This window comes from Alligator sinensis, unplaced genomic scaffold (genome assembly GCF_000455745.1).
Source record: "Alligator sinensis unplaced genomic scaffold, ASM45574v1 scaffold164_1, whole genome shotgun sequence".
NCBI lineage: Eukaryota > Metazoa > Chordata > Crocodylia > Alligatoridae > Alligator > Alligator sinensis.
The window spans coordinates 182,977-188,896 of record NW_005843272.1 but is presented as its reverse complement, the minus strand read 5'-3'; the positions used below and the strand labels follow the sequence as shown (position 1 = coordinate 188,896).

General features: G+C 50.6%; 1 protein-coding gene across 10 annotated transcripts in view; it reads left to right on the top strand.

The window, feature by feature from the left end:
- Positions 1-5,920, top strand: part of FASN (fatty acid synthase) — an 89,537-nt gene that overhangs the window by 42,753 nt on the left and 40,864 nt on the right. The window contains exon 1 of one of the 10 annotated variants that reach the window (XM_025194664.1): positions 2,600-2,617. The exons of the other annotated variants lie outside the window; for them this stretch is intronic. The gene's annotated coding sequence lies outside the window, so the exon portion shown is untranslated. Of the gene's footprint in view, positions 1-2,599; positions 2,618-5,920 lie in introns of those variants that run through there. 10 annotated transcript variants of the gene reach the window in all.

The window sequence follows — 5,920 nt, the reverse complement described above, 5'->3', positions numbered from 1 at the left end:
GCTCCGGCTGAAGTTTGGGGGGTGCTCCAGGGAAGCTCGGGGTTCTGTCTGGACCAAGCCAGTGGCAGGATTGGGACTTGTTTTGACATGTTCGATCCTTGCAGTCAAGGGATCTTCTGCATCCTGGCCACAGAGATACCTGCGGGGAGTCTCGGGAGAAGGAAGTCCTTACTTGCTTCCCGTCGGGGTGGGGGAGGGGAGGGGAGTGGAGTGGAGGGGTTGTGGGACATGGGGGTGCAGGCGTGTCCCATGAGAGGGGCTTGGTGTGCCAATAGCATGACTCGCTCCCTCATCTGGGTGTAGATAGATGAATGTAATAATTGTATCGGCAGTGAATGATACCCACACCAGCTGTTACAGTGGGTTGCTATAGCAGACCCCTTGCAACTTTAACCCTGTGCCGTTCAGGTTAAGGTTACTGTGGTTTGACTCGCTTGTCAAACAGACATTCATGGTTAGATTGTAATCACTAGTGTGCATGCCTGCAACAGCTGCCCCTCTCCTTCTTTAAAGCAAGGAAAAGGTGCAGTTGCCCATTGCTTCAGGTGTACAGGGACTTGGTAGAATGGTCCTAGGAGGGGGGCTCAGCTGCCCAGCAAGTAACGATTAACCCTTTGGTACTGTGTTGGGAAGAGGTGCTGAATTAGTGAAGTTGCTACAAAGGGCTCCTCTAGATCTGCTAGACCTCTAAAGGTTAGTTTATGGATGAGCCTGGGAAGAGCTCACGAACAACATAAGATGAGTAGGATCGAACAGTAGAGAACAGGATTAACATGGTCTGAACTTGGTGCACTAGAGAAATGGACTGAGATCAACATGCAGCGCGAGTAACCAGAGAACAAAAAGCCTAACAAGTGGCTACAACTACTCAAGCAATCGTTCTTGCACATATTATTAACGATGACAAATGAAGTGACTCAGCAGTACAACACTTTTTTTAAAAGAAGAAATATTATGTAAATCCTGTGAGGTAGTAATGTTCTCAGCAGTGTCAAGCAGTCATTGGACAACTGCATTCAGATTACGGTAGACGTCTGTCTGTCTTGCAAGACAATAGAATTATTGCGAGTGAGACATCAGCTCGCTGAACGTAGTCCTCGCTTGAAAATAAAGTGAAACTGGAGTGACCTCTCCAGGGCTTAAAAACCTGGACAGCATAGGTCAGTGGTCACCAACCAGTGGATCTCGATCCATCGGTAGATCTCATAGTTTCTAGGCTCGGAAGGGACCTGAACAGATCATCAAGTCCGACCCCCTGCCCTGGGCAGGAACAAACTCTGGGGTCATAATACCCCAGCCAGATATCTATCCAACCGCCTCTTGAAAACCCCCAAGGTAGGGGAGAGCACCACCTCCTTTGGGAGCCCGTTCCAGAGCCTGGCAGCCCTACCCGTAAAGTAATGCCTCCTGATATCAAGCCTGAACCTGCTCTCAATCAATTTGTGGCCATTATTCCTTGTTATCCCAGGTGGTGCCCAGGGGAACAGAGCCTCGCCTATTTTTCCGTTGGTCCCCCTGGTGAGTTCATAGATGGCCACCAGATCCCCTCTCAGCCTGCTCTTGTGCCTCTTGCATCTTGGAGCCTCTTGGGCTCGATTCGAGGCTGGGGTGGGGGGCTGAGTGCCCGCGTGCATGCCCGCACGCACCCGAGCCCAGCGGGCCAGTCCATAGGGGATAGGGGAAGGAAGGGGAGGGGGCTAGATGGAGGCCCCCGCAGTGAGGGACAGTGCTGCAGAGGCAGGAGCAGGGGTAAGTTGTGCGGGCCCCTGCCCGGGTGGGACTTACCTGCTGGGGAGGCGCAACCCCCCAAATAATTTTTTCTCTCACTGCCTCAATCTGCCCCCCCTTCCCTCCCCACAGGCTTACTGGCCCGGGGTGGGGGCGTGTGGCAGCAGTGCATGGTAGATCTTGGGGTGCTCTTAAATGCCAAAGATGATCTTCTTAGAAAGGTTGGAGACTACTGGCTTAGGTGGGACCCTGAGCTGCCCACGCACCAGCGTCCCCCTCTTGGCCTTGCTGGCTTAATCCAAAAGAGAAGCAGGTGCGAGTAGGTTTGGAACCAGCTTGACTTCAGGAGCTGCTAGAGCAAAGGAGATCATCCTTTTGTCCATCTATCAGGGCTTCGCTCCTAGACTGTCTGTGCGAGCCAGGGGCTTTCCCATATCTAACCGTCTGTTAGGGTTGAGCTCTGAGGAATACAGGGTTAGGGGAAAGCTAGGTAAAGTGAAAAAGGGGGCTACGTACTTGAGCAGATCTATTAAGTGGTGTCTGTAGATCAGGGGTGGGCAAAATGTGGCCCGGGGGCCGGATGTGGCCCACCAGGCCATTCTATCCGGCCTGTGGGGCCCCTAAAAAATGTAGAAAATTAATATTAATCTGCCCCTGGCTGCCTGTCATGTTGCCTTTTATGGCTTGCCAAAACTCAGTAAGCGGCCTGCTGCCCAAAATAATTCCCCACCCCTCCTGTAGATGATGATGGGCCGTTTGATTTTTTTTTTTCTTCTTGAAATAAAAGGTCAGCCAAAAGTCAAGCTGTATCAAGGGAAAATGAAAGCATCAAAACCCCAGTTGGTTGCATCCAGACAATACCAACAAAACTGGGAAACTGCAGAGTCTGGTGTGTGTGGGTTTTAATCTGTTGTCTTCCTTTACCATGTTTAATAATATAGATGCAGTCAGGAGCGAGGCCTGTGTCTCTCCCCCTCTACCCTGCCCCCACGTGGTTTTCCTTGCTCCCTTCTGTAATGTAGCTGTAGATCTAGATGTGATCTCGCATCACCTGTCCGATGTAGATATGTTGCTGTGTCTACACCAGTCTGGGCGCACTTTAGGGTAAGGACTCCTCTGTAAAGCACTCAGTAGAACTATAGGTCGGCCTTAATGTTGGAAAACTTTATGAATCCCATCCCATCTGCCAAGGAAGGGTGTGTAGGAGCTATCATTGTAGGTAACCATGGCTACTTGAGCCCATTTACTAGGGATGCTGTAGGGTTAACAGTGTCCTGTCCTGCTTTTTTGATCTTTGTGGATAGTGTCACTGTTCTGCCTGTCATGAGGTCTATAACCTGGGCATCGTCTCTGAGCCTCTCTCTCTGAGTCTTTGCACGCAAGATGTGTATTGCAGACCTTCTTTTTTCCCCTAGGAAACCGTTCTAAAATGGGGCTTCCATCCTCTTGCTAGTGTCCTTTACATTGGTCTGGACCAGTGCAAACTTGTCTCACACTGAACCATTCAGAATACAGCTGCAAAGATCATCTTTCCAGCCCTTTACTCTATCCATGTCACCCCTCTGTGTTTATTCCTCCATTGGCTTCCCACTCTCCATCATGCCAGAAAAGCTTCTTCAAGATCCTCGAATGACAGATGATGGGCAAGGCAGAGAATTACCAGGGCCGTCCTCAGATAGAAGCTGGTGTCATGGCCAATCTCATTTGCTGAGTTTTCAAGCCAGCACCTTTTGGCTTTCCCCCCCCCCCCCAAGCCATTCCTCATGCTTGGGAAGTGCCTCTCTCAAACCTCTGTAAAGTTACCTTCTCACCCTCTGGACCACTCCATCAGACTTGGTTTTGCCTACGAAAGTCCTGCTCTGTGCTGTGACTTGCTGATCATGATGACTAGCGTGGTAGCTTCACATAACTTGAGGCCAGAAGGGCACATCAGATAATTTAGTCCAACCTCCTGTGTGTCACAGGCCCTTCACTTTTATCCCAAGTGTCTGTATCAAGATCCAAGACTTCAGACCAAATATTTCAGTCCACAGAACTAAAATATATTGTGCTACACAAGCAGAGCATGGGAGATCAAGGTGTTGCGAGGGCTGGTGGCTTCAGTGGTGAGATGTCCAGGTGATCTAGCCAGCAGCCCACTTGTTTCCTGGATCTGGGTGGAGGGAGGTTGTCTTCTCCCTCTCCAGTCAGTATGATCTTGAGCACGCGAGCAAGGCACACAAGCCAGGCACCCGAGTAAGAGACTCTTCTGTGCTACCTCAGGACTGGGGTCTGCCCTGCTCCGTCATCTCCAGCCATCACAAGCTTCTGCTTCAGAGAAAAGTAAGGAGGAAGACGTCTGGTCCTCACACGTGCACATTGAAAATTCTTCCCTGACCCTCTACAGGCAACTCGGTGAAGCCTGAGATTTGACTAGAATCACCTGGGTTCTCCCGTCCGTCTTGGAACGGAAGTGCTCGGAGGCAGGGTCGCCCCCTGAGAACAGCACTCCTTGTCCTGCTCGTACGCGCCTTGTTCTGCAGATGCACTTTTCTTGTCAGCGCCCTGACAGGCAGCCCGCTGAAGCCAGCGAACATCCCGTCTTCCTTCTGAATGTTTCTTTGGAGCTCACTGGAATCTCCCAAAGGAAGGAGCAAAAGCTTCTTATTTTTCTGCAGTATTTAATTGTTGGCTGGAAAATTGGATGCAATTCTCCTTGAGCTCCTCGTGCAGATGGCCTGGGTGAGCGATAGGGCTCTTCCATTTTTCGTGAATCGGGGTCTGATCTCCGTTATGTAGGTGTAAATCTGGAATAACCTCACTGCCCCCAAGGGCATTACTGCTGACTTTCACCCATGTAAGTGAGGCTCTGTCCCTATGTGTGCATCCCCACGAGTGGGACCCTGTGTTTTCCCCAGGGACAAACAGCAGCGGTACAATGTGCTGCTGCTGTTGTCCCTGGGGAACGCGCACGCATATGCACTCTGGCACACAGCACGTTGCCCCAGGTGGGGTAGGGGAGGCTGGGGCCAGCATGTAGGCTGGCCCCAGCGGCCTTACCTGGGGTCCTGGAGGCCTCTGAGGGCTGCAGCCGTGAGGATCCAGCAGCAGGGAGCCTGGCCAGCACCTGGCTCCGGCCAGCCAGGCTCTGGTTTCAGGCAGTGTTTGCTTTTCTTGTAGGCACAGGTTGGGGGTTTCTTTTTTGACACTAGAATCTCCCGGTGTCAACTCTCCTCCCCGCTCCCCTGTGCTGCAAACTGGCAATGCAAGGAACGCCTGCGTGTGTGATGTGTGAGGCACCCTATACCAGACACGTGCGCTCGTATGATGCCATGTGTTGGGCAGCCTGCGTTTTGGCAAAAGACCTGCAACCAAGTGGCTGGCCTCTGAAGGCGCTGATCAATGCCAGGGTGTGCTGCAAAATGCATGTGTCTACTGGATTGCTTCTGCCAACTGGAAACGTTTTGGGCCAAAAAAATGAAATGTGTGGTAGAAAGAGAGAACTTGGCTCTTCATTGACTCTGCTCAGAAATGTCAAGAACTGAAGACTTTCTCAAATTTGCAAAATTTGTCCAGAAATGACACTAAGAGTAATGAGGATAAAAACTTTGCTGACAAACGGAGTCGAATTCTGTCTTGTACAGAGAGTTCTGGCTCTTAAACTTAAGCTGTCATGTTACAGCCATGATAACCCAGGAAATGTGGAAGAAAGAAGATTTTGTTGGTAATCTCTTTTACCGGGCCAGTTGTAGAGATAGGAGAGGTGTTGGAATGCCCTTCCTCAGGGCTGGGAGCGAAGCAGATGCCACCTAAGCTAACTACCAGGTAGAAGCAGTTATTTTAATGGGCCCTTTAAAAAACGGGGAGAGGATCTAAGAGAGACTCTGAGGGAGCTACAGACCAAATAAAGAACAGTTGAAATGGGTAAACCTAATTATCAAGGATAATTAAGATAAGGACAAAAAAAAGAAGAGAGGTGTTCACACCTGCAGTACAACGAGGTGTCCATAGAGAGCAGGTACATTTGTCTGTGATAAGTCCATATTTCTAAGTATCCACAAAGCGAGCGCATCCAGGACTGACGACCGCAAGCGCTGTGGAAAATGTCACCCCTGGCCTCATCGGTTATCATCAGTGTGTAGCTGTTCAGTGGGTTCCTAAAGAAGATGTGTAAGGGCTACGAGCTCTAACCTCCTAGGTCTGGTCCTTAACT